Genomic DNA, 14,927 nt, shown 5'->3' with positions numbered 1-14,927 from the left:
TAAAGTTGAATAGCTCAAGAACAATAAAGGTAGGAGACCTTTGTAGTGCCCATATTTGCCTTATAGCAATGTAAGGAACTTTTGTCTTAAGATGGTTTTAGACCATCTCTTTTATACATTCTTTTGCATGCATGTAGATTTAGACCACTTTTAATTAACTTGTAATTTTAATATCATAAGATGAGTATTAATATGGTCTAAATAACTAACAAGTGGTATCTTGTTAGTTATTTAGACCATATTAATACTCATCTTATGATATTAAAATTACAAGTTAATTAAAAGTGGTCTAAATCTACATGCATGCAAAAGAATGTATAAAAGAGATGGTCTAAAACCATCTTAAGACAAAAGTTCCTTACATTGCTATAAGGCAAATATGGGCACTACAAAGGTCTCCTACCTTTATAGTTCTTGAGCTATTCAACTTTAGATGATCCTCCAAGAACACCTAACCACCAAAAAGATGGTCTCCTAAGGATACACCCAAGAATCAACCCAAAAACTACTATATTACTAACTAGGTAAAAATAGTAGTAATCCTTGTTAGTAATGTATTTGATGTACTAATAATTATTATTACTATGATAATATTATTAGTTGGTATATATGTGTGTTTTTATATAAAAAGATGAAGAAAAATTAGAAGCAAAAGTTGGTCTTTGTTGCTCCCATTTTGGCCGGTTTCTATACCCTACTTTAGACCAACTTTTGCTTCTAATTTTTCTTCATCTTTTTATATAAAAACACACATATATACCAACTAATAATATTATCATAGTAATAATATTTATTAGTACATCAAATACATTACTAACAAGGATTACTACTATTTTTACCTAGTTAGTAATATAGTAGTTTTTGGGTTGATTCTTGGGTGTATCCTTAGGAGACCATCTTTTTGGTGGTTAGGTGTTCTTGGAGGATCATCTAAAGTTGAATAGCTCAAGAACTATAAAGGTAGGAGACCTTTGTAGTGCCCATATTTGCCTTATAGCAATGTAAGGAACTTTTGTCTTAAGATGGTTTTAGACCATCTCTTTTATACATTCTTTTGCATGCATGTAGATTTAGACCACTTTTAATTAACTTGTAATTTTAATATCATAAGATGAGTATTAATATGGTCTAAATAACTAACAAGTGGTATCAGAGCATTGTTAAATACATGCATGTTATCTTAAGACGATTTTAGTAATTTATGAAATAAATTAATAAAATTGATATTATGTTACTAAAATTCGTTTTATCACATAATATAGTCTTGCATGTAAATAATCTGGTCTTAGGATGATATGGGACGAAAATTTGATTTTTGTTAAATTTTTCCACTTTTTATAACTTAAATTGGCATAAAATTGAGTAAAAATGCATTAAAATTAATTAAGAGTTAATTAAATTGGGTTGCATGTTAATTTTATGCATGTTTATTTAGAAATAACCACATGCATGTTCTATTTATGAGATAAGTAGATACTATAAATTAATGTGATTAATTTAGGTTGTTTATTAATTTTTATTTTATAAAAATGGGTAAATAATGGTTATTTTGTAAATAAATATTGATTTAATTTTAGGGCTCGAAATTTCTGAATTTTTAGCTCCTGGAAATTGTTCCAAAATGTACAAAATTTTATTTTAAGTCATTTCAATTTTTATGGTTTGATTTAGAATTAAATCGTAAAAATTGTCGCATTACCGATTAAATTGTGAAATCGTTTTAAATAAATTTTAAAAACCAAAATTTTCACTTGCATGGAATTTTTGGTGTAAGACCAGAATGTTCATGGTTTTGAAATTTATTTTTCCATAAAATTTTATATTAAATGGAATTTTATATGATAATTGTGAATTATTATATCTTTGTTTGTCACAATTGTGTTTTAATTCCCATATAAATTCAAGATAATTGTTGAGAATAATTATTTTAATATTAGACCAGATTAGTATGATGAGTAAGTCTTAAAATTGTTTTAAGAATTGATTATGAATTTTTATTGGTAAAAATTCCGTCAAGGCAAGCTCAAATGATCGTTGTTGGTAAGTTAGACGATTTGGCATGTCATTTTCCATAATGCATTTTATTATTCATTTAGATGAATGGTTTTTAGAATTATAATTATGTAATTTTTCCTAATATGGCCATAGGTAGAAGTTGGTATTTCCCGTAATGTAAGGGAATATCGACTTGTTTTGTAATTAATTGCGATTTCGTATCGCCTAATTTGTAATTAATTAATAGTTTTATTTTAATTTTATTACAAATTGTATAATAGGGTATTTTTATGTAATTTAATTATTAGTAATTAGATGAAGCATCTAAAGATGGAGTTTTCATGAAGACGGTGTTTTTCGGAAGGGCGTTCCGAAATCCTAAAAGAAGGAGGCCATTTATGAAGACTCAAGGGACCAAGGAGTTGGTTTCCGAAGTGTAATATTTTTAGTTAATTAGATTAACTAGGTGGCCATATTAGGACTTGTTTGTTTTAATTCTTTTATGCATTCATGCCAAATCGTCACTACATGTTTTATTTTTGTTGTTATCGATTTAATCATCTAGCATTCACTAATTTTGTTCACTTAAAAGTGATAGACAATTAAATTGATAAGATCTCTCACATTTGTTTAAAATTGAGATTAAGCCTTACCAAATAATAGCACCTATGAATCCCTTCTTCATTAGAGGTAGGTTCGGATCACCGAGGTACACTCTTTTTTCATTGGGTAAGTAGGGTAATAAAGGTTATTACACGTGAAAATTGGTTGGACTCAACGGGATAAATATGGGTTGAATCGGTCCACCGTGCCCATATTTATTCTGGGGCTAAAAGATAGATTTTAAGAAAATCCGTCAACCAAGAGTTCTAGTAGTAGAATCAGTCAAAGTTGTTGACTCACCCAATTTATATAAATATGGGTTGAATCGGTCCACCGTGCCCGTGTTTATATAAAATTGGATCTTGGAATCATTTATATAATTCAGTGGGAGATCATTATATAAATGGGAACTTGTTAAATAGTTTCACAAGTTAAATATTTCTAGACGATAAATGTTAATCTTTCCTTTATTTCCTTTGTAGTAATCACGATGGCTTCTACTAGTGAAACCGCCACCATAGCTAGAGATTCATGGCTAAGTTCTTTTATGGACAAATATGTTTTAAAAGCCGACGGTAGTAATTTTAAAGATTGGGAAGAACAACTTCGATTAGCTGCCGCAGGTGATGGCAAATTACGCTACCTTGTCGATCCCTCTCCCCCTTCGCCTAGTACTAGGGCCACTGCCGATGTAAGGGAGGCTTTTACAAATTATCAAAAGGAATCCGCTGCTGTTAAAAATGTTTTGATTTTTTCAATGGATCCTGCTTTACAAAGGCAATGTGTCAAGTTTCGTGATGCACATGAAGTATTCTCGAGGCTTTCAACTATGTTTTCTCAAGCCCCGAGAATAATTCAGTATGACACCGCTGTTCGTTTCTTTGAGGCTAACCTCAAAGATGGTCAACCTGTAAGTTCACACGTACTTAAAATGATTGAGTACGTGGAAACTTTAGAGGGGTTGGGATGCAAGATCCCCGACGAACTTGTGGTGGACCGAGTGCTCCACTCTCTCTCGCACGTCAAGGGATTTACCCAATTTAGGGTAAATTAAAATATGACGAACATGAGAAAGAGTTTACATGAGCTCCATTCTCTGCTTGTGCAAGCAGAGAAGGACATGGGATTGAGTGGGAGTACAAGGAAAGATGTGCTTGCGATTAATGTGAAGGGGAAGAAGCAGTTTAAGAGGAATGCAGGTAAGAAGCCCGTTCAGGTGGAGGGCAAAGGTAAAGCAATTGCGAATTGCTCTACCAAACCAAAATCCATTAAGGGTAATCCTCTTAAAGATACTTGTAATTATTGTAATAACAAGGGACATTGGAGACGTAATTGCACAAAGTACCTGGATGACATAAAAGCTGGCATTGTGAAGCCGACATGTAATTTCTCAACTGAATCTTTTATGATAGACAAATTATGCTTCAAATACAACTTGGGTATTAGATACTGGTTGTGGTTCTCACTTGTGCAATCATTTGCAGGGCCTAAAAAGCATAAAAAAAGCTAAACAAGGGTGATGTTGATCTCCGAATGGGAAACGGGTCTAAAGTAGCTGCCGTCTCAGTAGGAACTTATGTACTTAGTTTAGCTTCGGGGTTGGAGTTGCATCTTAATAATTGTTATTTTGTACCAACATTATCTAGAAATATAATATCCGTATCTGTGTTAGACACAGAAGGGTTTTCTTTTGTAATTAAAGACAAGTGTTGTACTTTTTCCCTTAATGGGATTGTATATAGTCAAGCTATTTAAATCAATGGTATTTATATTCTAGATACTTGCAACGATGTTTATCATTTAGATAATAAAAGACTCAAAACAGGTGATCCTGATCTATCTTATTTATGGCATTGTCGATTAGGACACATCAACGAGAAGCGCATTAAAAGACTAGTGTCGACTGGTGTAATTAAACCTTTTGATTTCGAATCATTTGGTACATGCGAATCTTGTCTTCTTGGCAAGATGACTCGTTCACCTTTTCTAGGAAAAGGATCTCGAGCTAGTGAGTTATTGGGTTTAATACACACTGATGTGTGTGGTCCAATGACAGTCACTGCTAGAGGTAATTATGACTATTTCATTACTTTTACCGACGACATGAGTAGATATGGGTATATCTACTTAATGAGGTATAAAAGTGAAGCTTTTGATAAGTTCAAAGAGTTTCAGAATGAAGTAGAAAACCAATTAAATAAGAAGATTAAAGCATTACGATCAGATCGTGGTGGGGAATATTTAAGCAATGACTTTAAAGATCACCTTATAAACTGCGGTATTGTATCTCAGTTAACTCCTCCTGGCACACCACAATTAAATGGTGTGGCTGAAAGGAGGAATCGAACTTTATTAGATATGGTTCGATCGATGATGAGTCAAACAGAGTTACCTAAGTCATTCTGGGGTTTTGCCATTTTATCTGCTGTACAATCACTTAATAAAAGTCCCACTAAAGCAACTGACAAAACTCCATATGAGATATGGAAAGGGAAAGTCCCGAATCTGCGATACACAAAAGTATGGGGTTGTGATGCTTATGTCAAGAGTAAGTCTGACGATAAGCTTGCACCTCGTTCTGAAAAGTGTATTTTTGTAGGCTACCCTAAGGAAACTTGTGGATATTACTTCTACAATAGTAACGAGAACAAAGTGTTTGTGGCTCGTGAAGCTGTCTTTCTAGAAAAAAGAGTTTATTTCTAGAAGACAGAGTGGGAGAAAATTTGAACTTGACGAAGTTCAAGAGCCACAAACTAATATGGCCATAAATCTGAACCTAGAAGGTCAGAAAGGGTTAGTCGCCAGCCTGATAGATACCTTGGTATTATCGAGGAAGATGGTGACTCTGTGGTTTTACTTTTAGAAAGTGATGAACCCAAGACCTATAAAGCAGCTATTATGAGTTCTGACTCTAAGCTATGGCTTGAAGCCATGCAATCCGAAATGGATTCCATGTACGATAATCAGGTATGGGACCTGGTTGACTTACCTAAAGATGTTCGACCTCTTCAGTGTAAGTGGATATTCAAGATTAAAATCGGCATGGATGGACATAAAGATGTCTACAAAGCTAGATTGGTTGCAAAAGGTTTCACTCAGGTTCATGGTTTACACTATGATGAAACTTTTGCACCAGTTTCTATGCTTAGATCTGTTCGGATAATGTTAGCGATTGCTGCATTTCATGATTATGAGATATGGCAAATGGATGTCAAAACCGCTTTCCTGAACGGGTTTCTGGAAGAGGAAGTGTTCATGACACAACCTGAGGGTTTTGTGGATCCTAAAAATCCTAACAAAGTATGCAAACTTAAGAGATCCATTTATGGTCTTAAGCAAGCGTCAAGGAGTTGGAATCATAGTTTTGATCATGTTATTAAACAGAATGGTTTTTCTCGAAGTGTTGAGGAACAATGTTTATACATGAAGTTTAGTGGGAGTAAAGTTGTTTTCTTACTTCTTTATGTGGACGACATATTACTCATTGGGAATGATGTTGATATGCTTGCTTCTGTTAAGAAGTGGTTGGGAAATCACTTCCAAATGAAAGATTTGGGGAAGCTCAACGCATCTTGGGTATCCGGATCTATAGGGATAGATCCAAAAGGATATTAGCATTGAGTCAAGAAGCCTATATCGATAAGATTCTTGACCGATTCAATATGAAAAACTCCAAGAGAGGTATTCTACCTATGGGTAGTGGGATCACTTTGAGTAAGTCACAGTGTCCTACTGAGCCTAAGGATATTGAACGCATGAAATCGATTCCCTATGCTTCCGCTGTTGGATCGATCATGTATGCTATGATGTGCTCTCGTCCTGACGTCTCGTATGCTTTGAGTATGACGAGTCGTTTTCCGAAAACTCCAGGTGAGAGTCACTGGATAGCCGTCAAGAATATTCTGAAGTACTTGAGAAGGACTAAAGATTCATTCTTAGTGTTTGGAGGAGAATCAATTACGTATAAGAGGTTATACGGATGCGCTTCAAACCAATAGGGATGATTTGAAATCCCAGTGGTTTTGTCTTTTTTGTTGAACGGAGGAGCGGTTTGTTTGGAGAAGTTTCAAAGAGTCTCGTGATCGCGATTCTACAACGGAAGTGAGTACATAGCGACCTCTGAAGCTGCAAAAGAAGTTGTTTGGATTAGGCAATTTTTAGAGGGACTGAAAGTAGTTCCAACCGCCGAGGATCCTATCACTTTGTATTGTGATAACAAAGGGGCTATTTTTCAAGCAAAAGAGCCCAAGTCTAGTAACAAGTCTAGACATGTACTTAGGAAATTTCATGTAATTAGAGATTTAATCGAAAAGAAAGAAATAACAGTTTGTAAGGTTGGGACAGCTGACAACATCGCTGATCCTTTAACTAAGTCATTGTCTCAAGCTAAACATGATAGTCATGTAATTTCGATGGGGTTGAGACGAATGCCGAATCGTTGTAAATTATTTGATATGTAATAATCAAATATTGTATTTATTATTTCATATGTGATAAGTTACATTTATCGTTATATTCGATTTTATGTCCGAATTTATATACTTTGTTTTCTCCAAATAGGTTGTAAAGACAATGTCGAACCCTATTAAGTGAGCTGGATTAACATTGTATTTTGTCCCTAGTTACTTAATGAGGTGACGTCTCGGAGTGATTAGATTGTAAGGCGATAGATGACAGTTCGATCGTCATATGGTCATAGTGATGACTGGTCGATTACATAGGCATATTGTGAGACAATTTGTCGGACAAAGGACCGTTTAAAGAGTCCTTTTGTTGCTAGGTCGTGGCGAGGACTTCTATTTATTCCTTCGAGTCAATTCTTTAGACTGGTGACTATTTGTCCGAGTTGGTACGGTTTTCCGGTGGCTTTGGTTTTTGTTCTAGGTCGCACCGTAAAAGGAGGCCGATGAGCATTTTCTCGGGTCATTGTGATCTCAGATCGAATGAAGAAAATAGGTCAACAGGATTGTCCTTATAAGTCAATATTTTATCTCAAGGCCACTCGAGGAGAGATGACCGTGAATGCGTGGCCACGCTCGGATGAGATCTATAGTAGATTATCCGGTCGTACAGTCATTCTCCGATCGAGGAAACCACTTTATGATATGATCACGTGCAAGAACGACCCGAAAGACATCTTGCATTGAGTGGGAGATATTATTGGACAAGAGAATTGGTAACGCACACTTGTGTCAGACAAGTGGGAGATTGTTGGAGTAGTGTCCTCCACAATGAGTGCGTTTACATATTTAATCTCGTAAAAGGAATATCGGGGATTTATTTATTTATTTGTCAGCAGGTCATCGTTAATCGGTAATGATTGGTGACTAGAGTTTGACATTATTCTTGTGTGTGACGGTGATCACCGATCCCTTTAGGTCACACCTATAGGATGACACCCAAATAGAATAAATTAATTGTTTGTATGAGATACGAAATAATTAATTCCTTGTATTATTTGACTCTTAGTTAGTCACATAAATGTATTATTTGATGACGGGTTACGAACTCGGGATAAAGAGATTTTTTATTTAATTATGAGATATTTAAATAATAAATGATTATAATTTATTAATTAATTGTTAATTAATTAATTTTATACGATATGTGTATATGTTTTGAGGTAGAATCAAATAGCTATTAAATTTTTACAAGAGGTTGTAAAATTAGCTAAATGGGTTAATATTGACACATTGTATGTTGATAAAATGGTCTTATGATTACTTAATGGTTAAGTAGTTATTGGTAGTTGATTTATATTATTTAAGTGTTAAATAATTAAATTAATATTTAATTATGTAAGATAATTAAATATAAGACTTATAAGCATTTGTGGGGCAAATGTCGAAAACCAAAATGGACACAAATTAGGCCATATGCTCCGGTTTTTTCAAAGGCTAACAAGTGTTCATTTTGTTGTATTATACACATAAAGATGTTCCCCACATCTTGCTATAAATACCCTAAAAAATTCACCTAATTTTTAGTGGAAAAATTTGAAGAAAACTTGGTCACTTGAAGGCACCAAAACCGTGACCCTCTACATCACTTGGAGACCATTTTTTCTTCTTATTTCGTTCATAAGTTTTATCTTAAAACACATATAAAAACATAACTAATAATATTATCAAGGTAATAATATTAATTAGTACATCAAAATACAACTACAAGGTTACTACTATAATTAACTAGTTATTAATTTTAGTACTATTTTTGGGTTAATCTTGGGTGCCACCAAAGGAGATTACCTATATTGGTAATTGGTGTTCTTGGGGGATCATCTAAAGTAGAAAAGCTCAAGAACTACAAAGGTAGGAGACCTTTGTAGTGCCCATATTTGCCTTATAGCAATGTAAGGAACTTTTGTCTTAAGGTGGTTTAAAACCATCCTTTATTCATTTCTTTTGCATGCATGTAGATTTAGACCATTGTTAATTAATTTGTAATTTTAATATCATAAGATGAGTATTAATATGGTCTAAATAACTAACAAGTGCTCTCTGATACCACTTGTTAGTTATTTAGACCAAATTAATACTCATCTTATGATATTAAAATTACAAATTTATTTAAAGTGGTCTAAATCTACATGCATGCAAATAAAAAGTATAAAAGATGGTATTAAACCATCTTAAGATAAAAGTTCCTTACATTGCTATAAGGCAAATATGGGCACTACAAAGGTCTCCTACCTTTATAGTTCTTGAGCTATTCAACTATGGATGATCCTCCAAGACCTTAGTACTCAAAGTAGAGTACCTCCTTAAAATGCACCCAAGATTTTACCCCAAAATCACTAAAATTAGTAACTAGATAATAGTAGTGAAAACCCTTAATAATATCAGTATTACTACTATAGTAATACTTATTTTATAATATTATTTGTTTGTGAGTTATTTTGATGGTAAAATAATCAACACTTGATCAATCTTTTATTAAGAAAAGAAGACCATATTTGTCCTCCTTAAGCTCTTAATAAACGGCCAAAGTGGATTGTTGGAGGAAATTTTGGTCAATTTTGAACAACCTCTCTCATTAACCACAATCATGCATATATCTATATATATAGGCTCTCATATGTAAACAAATGAGAAATAGTGTAGTAAACATAGTCACATGGTTTGGCTAAAAGTTAAGTCAAAAACCATGTGATTGTCACCTAACAATTCGGTCCATATAGAGGGTATTTGGTTCTTAATTTGACTTTTGACATTTGTCCCACAAATGCTTATAAGTCCTATATTTAATTATCCAATTAAATATTAACTTGATTATTTAACACTTAAACAACACAAATTAGTAAATAATGTACAATCCATATTAATATAGTAAATTAACTATTAATTACTATATTCTCTCTTAACATTTACTATTCAATTATCAAATAATTTAATAATAAAATCCTTTGGCCCGAATTCTTAACTCGTCATCAAAATATAATTCACTTGACTTATAAAAGTCAATACACATAAGGGACTAATTAATTATATCTCATAAAAATAATTAGTATATCTATTGGGGTTACATCCTATAGGTGTGACCATAAGGGATCAGCTGATCACCGCCGTCACACGACAGTAATGTCAAACTCTAGTCAGTCAATCATTACCGATTAACGATGACCAGCTGACAAATAAATAAATAAATCCCTGATATTCCTTTTACGAGATTTAATATGTAAACGCACTTATTGTGGAGGACACTACTCCAACAATCTCCCACTTGTCCGACACAAGTGTGCGTTACCAATTCTCTTGTCCAATAATATCTCCCACTCAATGCAAGATGTCTTTCAGGTCGTTCTTGCACGTGATCATATCATAAAGTGGTATCAGAGCATTGTTAAATACATGCATGTTGTCTTAAGACGATTTTAGTAATTTATGAGATAAATTAATAAAATTGATATTATGTTACTAAAATTCGTTTTATCACATAATATAGTCTTGCATGTAAATAATCTGGTCTTAGGATGATATGGGACGAAAATTTGATTTTTGTTAAATTTTTCCACTTTTTATTACTTAAATTGGCATAAAATTGAGTATAAATGCATTAAAATTAATTAAGAGTTAATTAAATTGGGTTGCATGTTAATTTTATGCATGTTTATTTATAAATAACTACATGCATGTTCTATTTATGAGATAAGTAGATACTTTAAATTAATGTGATTAATTTAGGTAGTTTATTGAATTTTTATTTGATAAAAATTGGTAAATAATGGTTATTTTGTAAATAAATATTGATTTTATTTTGGGGCTCTAAATTTTTGATTTTTTAGCTCCTGGAAATTGTTCCAAAATGTACAAAATTTTATTTTAAGTCATTTCAATTTTTATGGTTTGATTTAGAATTAAATCGTAAAAATTGTCGCTTTACCGATTAAATTGTGAAATCGTTTTAAATAAATTTTAAAAACAAAATTTTTCACTTGCATGGCATTTTTGGTGTAAGACCAGAATGTTCATGGTTTTAAAATTTATTTTTCCATAATTTTTTTAATTAAATGGAATTTTTGTATGATAATTGTGAATTATTATATCATTTTTGTCACAATTGTGTTTTAATTCCCATATAAATTCAAGATAATTGTTGAGAATAATTATTTTGATATTAGACCAGATTAGTATGATGAGTAAGTCTTAAAATTATTTTAAGAATTGATTATGAATTTTTATTGGTAAAAATTCCGTCAAGGCAAGCTCAAATGATCGTTGTTGGTAAGTTAGACGATTTGGCATGTCATTTTCCCTAATGCATTTTATTATTCATTTAGATGAATGGTTTTTAGAATTATAATTATGTAATTTTTCCTAATATGGCCATAGGTAGAAGTTGATATTTTCCGAAATGTAAGGGAATATCGACTTGTTTTGTAATTAATTGCAATTTCGCATCGCCTAATTTGTAATTAATTAATAGTTTTATTTTAATTTTATTACAAATTGTATAATAGGGTATTTTTATGTAATTTAATTATTAGTAATTAGATGAAGCTTCTAAAGACGGAGTTTTCATGAAGACGGTGTTTGGAAGGCGTTCCAAATCCTAAAGAAGGAGGCCTATTTATGAAGACTCAAGGGACCAAGGAGTTGGTTTCCGAAGTGTAATAATTTTAGTTAATTAGATTAACTAGGTGGCCATATTAGGACTTGTTTGTTTTAATTCTTTTATGCATTCATGCCAAATCGTCACTACATGTTTTATTTTTTTGTTGTTATCGATTTAATTGTCTAGCATTCACCAATTTAGTTCACTTAAAAGTGATAGACAATTAATTTGATAAGATCTCTCACATTTGTTTAAAATTGAGATTAAGCCTTACCAAATAATAGCACCTATGAATCCCTTCTTCATTAGAGGTAGGTTCGGATCACCGAGGTACACTCTTTTTACATTGGGTAAGTAGGGTAATAAATGTTATTACGCGTGAAAATTGGTTGGACTCAACGGGATAAATATGGGTTGAATCGGTCCACCGTGCCCATATTTATTCTGGGGCTAAAAGATAGATTTTAAGAAAATCCGTCAACCAAGAGTTCTAGTCGTAGAATCAGTCAAAGTTGTTGACTCACCAAATTTATATAAATATGGGTTGAATCGGTCCACCGTGCCCGTGTTTATAAAAAATTGGATCTTGGAATCATTTATATAATTCAGTGGGAGATCATTATATAAATGGGAACTTGTTAAATAGTTTCACAAGTTAAATATTTTTAGACGATAAATGTTAATCTTTCCTTTATTTCCTTTGTAGTAATCACGATGGCTTCTACTAGTGAAACCGCCACCATAGCAAGAGATTCATGGCTACGTTATTTTATGGACAAATATGTATTAAAAGCCGACGGTAGTAATTTTAAAGATTGGGAGGAACAACTTCGATTAGCTGCCGCAGGTGATGGCAAATTACGCTACCTTGTCGATCCCTCTCCCCCTTCGCCTAGTACTAGGGCCACTGCCGATGTAAGGGAGGCTTTTTCAAATTATCAAAAGGATTCCGCTGCAATAAAAAATGTTTTGATTTTTTCAATGGATCCTGCTTTACAAAGGCAATGTGTCAAGTTTCGCGATGCACATGAAGTATTCTCGAGGCTTTCAACTATGTTTTCTCAAGCCCCGAGAATAATTCAATATGACACATTGTTCGTTTCTTTGAGGCTAACCTCAAAGATGGTCAACTGTAAGTTCACACGTACTTAAAATGATTGAGTACGTGGAAACTTTAGAGGGGTTGGGATGCAAGATCCCCGACGAACTTGTGGTGGACCGAGTGCTCCACTCTCTCTCGCACGTCAAGGGATTTACCCAATTTAGGGTAAATTACAATATGACGAACATGAAAAAGAGTTTACATGAGCTCCATTCTCTGCTTGTGCAAGCAGAGAAGGACATGGGATTGAGTGGGAGTACAAGGAGAGATGTGCTTGCGATTAACGTGAAGGGGAAGAAGCAGTTTAAGAGGAACGCAGGTAAGAAGCCCGTTCAGGTGGAGGGCAAAGGTAAAGCAATTGCGAATTGCTCTACCAAGCCAAAATCCATAAAGGGTAATCCTCTTAAAGATACTTGTAATTATTGTAATAACAAGGGACATTGGAGACGTAATTGTACAAAGTACCTGGATGACATAAAAGCTGGCATTGTGAAGCCGACATGTAATTTCTCAACTGAATCTTTTATGATAGACATAAATTATGCTTCAAATACAACTTGGGTATTAGATACTGGTTGTGGTTCTCACTTGTGCAATCATTTGCGGGGCCTAAAAAGCATAAGAAAGCTAAACAAGGGTGATGTCGATCTCCGAATGGGAAACGGGTCTAAAGTAGCTGCCGTCTCAGTAGGAACTTATGTACTTAGTTTAGCTTCGGGGTTGGAGTTACATCTTAATAATTGTTATTTTGTACCAACGCTATCTAGAAATATAATATCCGTATCCGTGTTAGACACTGAAGGGTTTTCTTTTGTAATTAAAGACAAGTGTTGTACTTTTTCCCTTAATGGGATTGTATATAGCCAGGCTATTTCAATCAATGGAATTTATATTCTAGATACTTGTAACGATGTTTATCATTTAGATAATAAAAGACTCAAAACAGGTGATCCTGATCTATCTTATTTATGGCATTGTCGCTTAGGACACATCAACGAGAAGCGCATTAAAAGACTAGTGTCGACTGGTGTAATTAAACCTTTTGATTTCGAATCATTTGGTACATGCGAATCTTGTCTTCTTGGCAAGATGACTCGTTCACCTTTTCTAGGAAAAGGATCTCGAGCTAGTGAGTTATTGGGTTTAATACACACCGATGTGTGTGGTCCAATGACAAATCTTTGCTAGAGGTAATTATGACTATTTCATTACTTTTACCGATGACATGAGTAGATATGGGTATATCTACTTAATGAGGTATAAAAGTGAAGCTTTTGATAAGTTCAAAGAGTTTCAGAATGAAGTAGAAAACCAATTAAATAAGAAGATTAAAGCATTACGATCAGATCGTGGTGGGGGAATATTTAAGCAATGAATTTAAAGATCATCTTATAAATCATGCGGTATTGTATCTCGCCATTAACTCCTCCTGGCACACCACAATTAAATGGTGTGGCCGAAAGGAGGAATCGAACTTTATTAGATATGGTTCGATCGATGATGAGTCAAACAGAATTACCTAAGTCATTCTGGGGTTTTGCCATTTTATCTGCTGTACAATCACTTAATAAAAGTCCCACTAAAGCAACTGACAAAACTCCATATGAGATATGGAAAGGGAAAGTCCCGAATCTGCGATACATGAAAGTATGGGGTTGTGATGCTTATGTTAAGAGTAAGTCTGACGATAAGCTTGCACCTCGTTCTGAAAAGTGTATTTTTGTAGGCTACCCTAAAGAAACTTGTGTATATTACTTCTACAATAGTAACGAGAACAAAGTGTTTGTGGCTCGTGAAGCTGTCTTTCTAGAAAAAGAATTTATTTCTAGAAGACAGAGTGGGAGAAAATTTGAACTTGACGAAGTTCAAGAGCCACTAACTGATATGACAATACAGGAAGATGTTCCTTCTACGTCTGAATCAGTTATTTTTCCTTCTGAACCTAGGAGGTCAGAAAGGGTTAGTCGCCAACCTGATAGATACCTTGGTATTATCGAGAAAGATGGTGACTATGAGGTTTTACTTTTAGAAAGTGATGAACCCAATACCTATAAAGCAGCTATTATGAGTTCTGACTCTAAGCTATGGCTCGAGGCCATGCAATCCGAAATGGATTCCATGTACGATAATCAGGTATGGGACCTGGTTGACTTACCTAAAGATGTTCGACCTC

Source organism: Silene latifolia, chromosome 3, assembly GCF_048544455.1.
Source record: "Silene latifolia isolate original U9 population chromosome 3, ASM4854445v1, whole genome shotgun sequence".
NCBI classification, from domain to species: Eukaryota; Viridiplantae; Streptophyta; class Magnoliopsida; order Caryophyllales; family Caryophyllaceae; genus Silene; species Silene latifolia.
Note: the sequence above shows the minus strand (reverse complement) of the source record.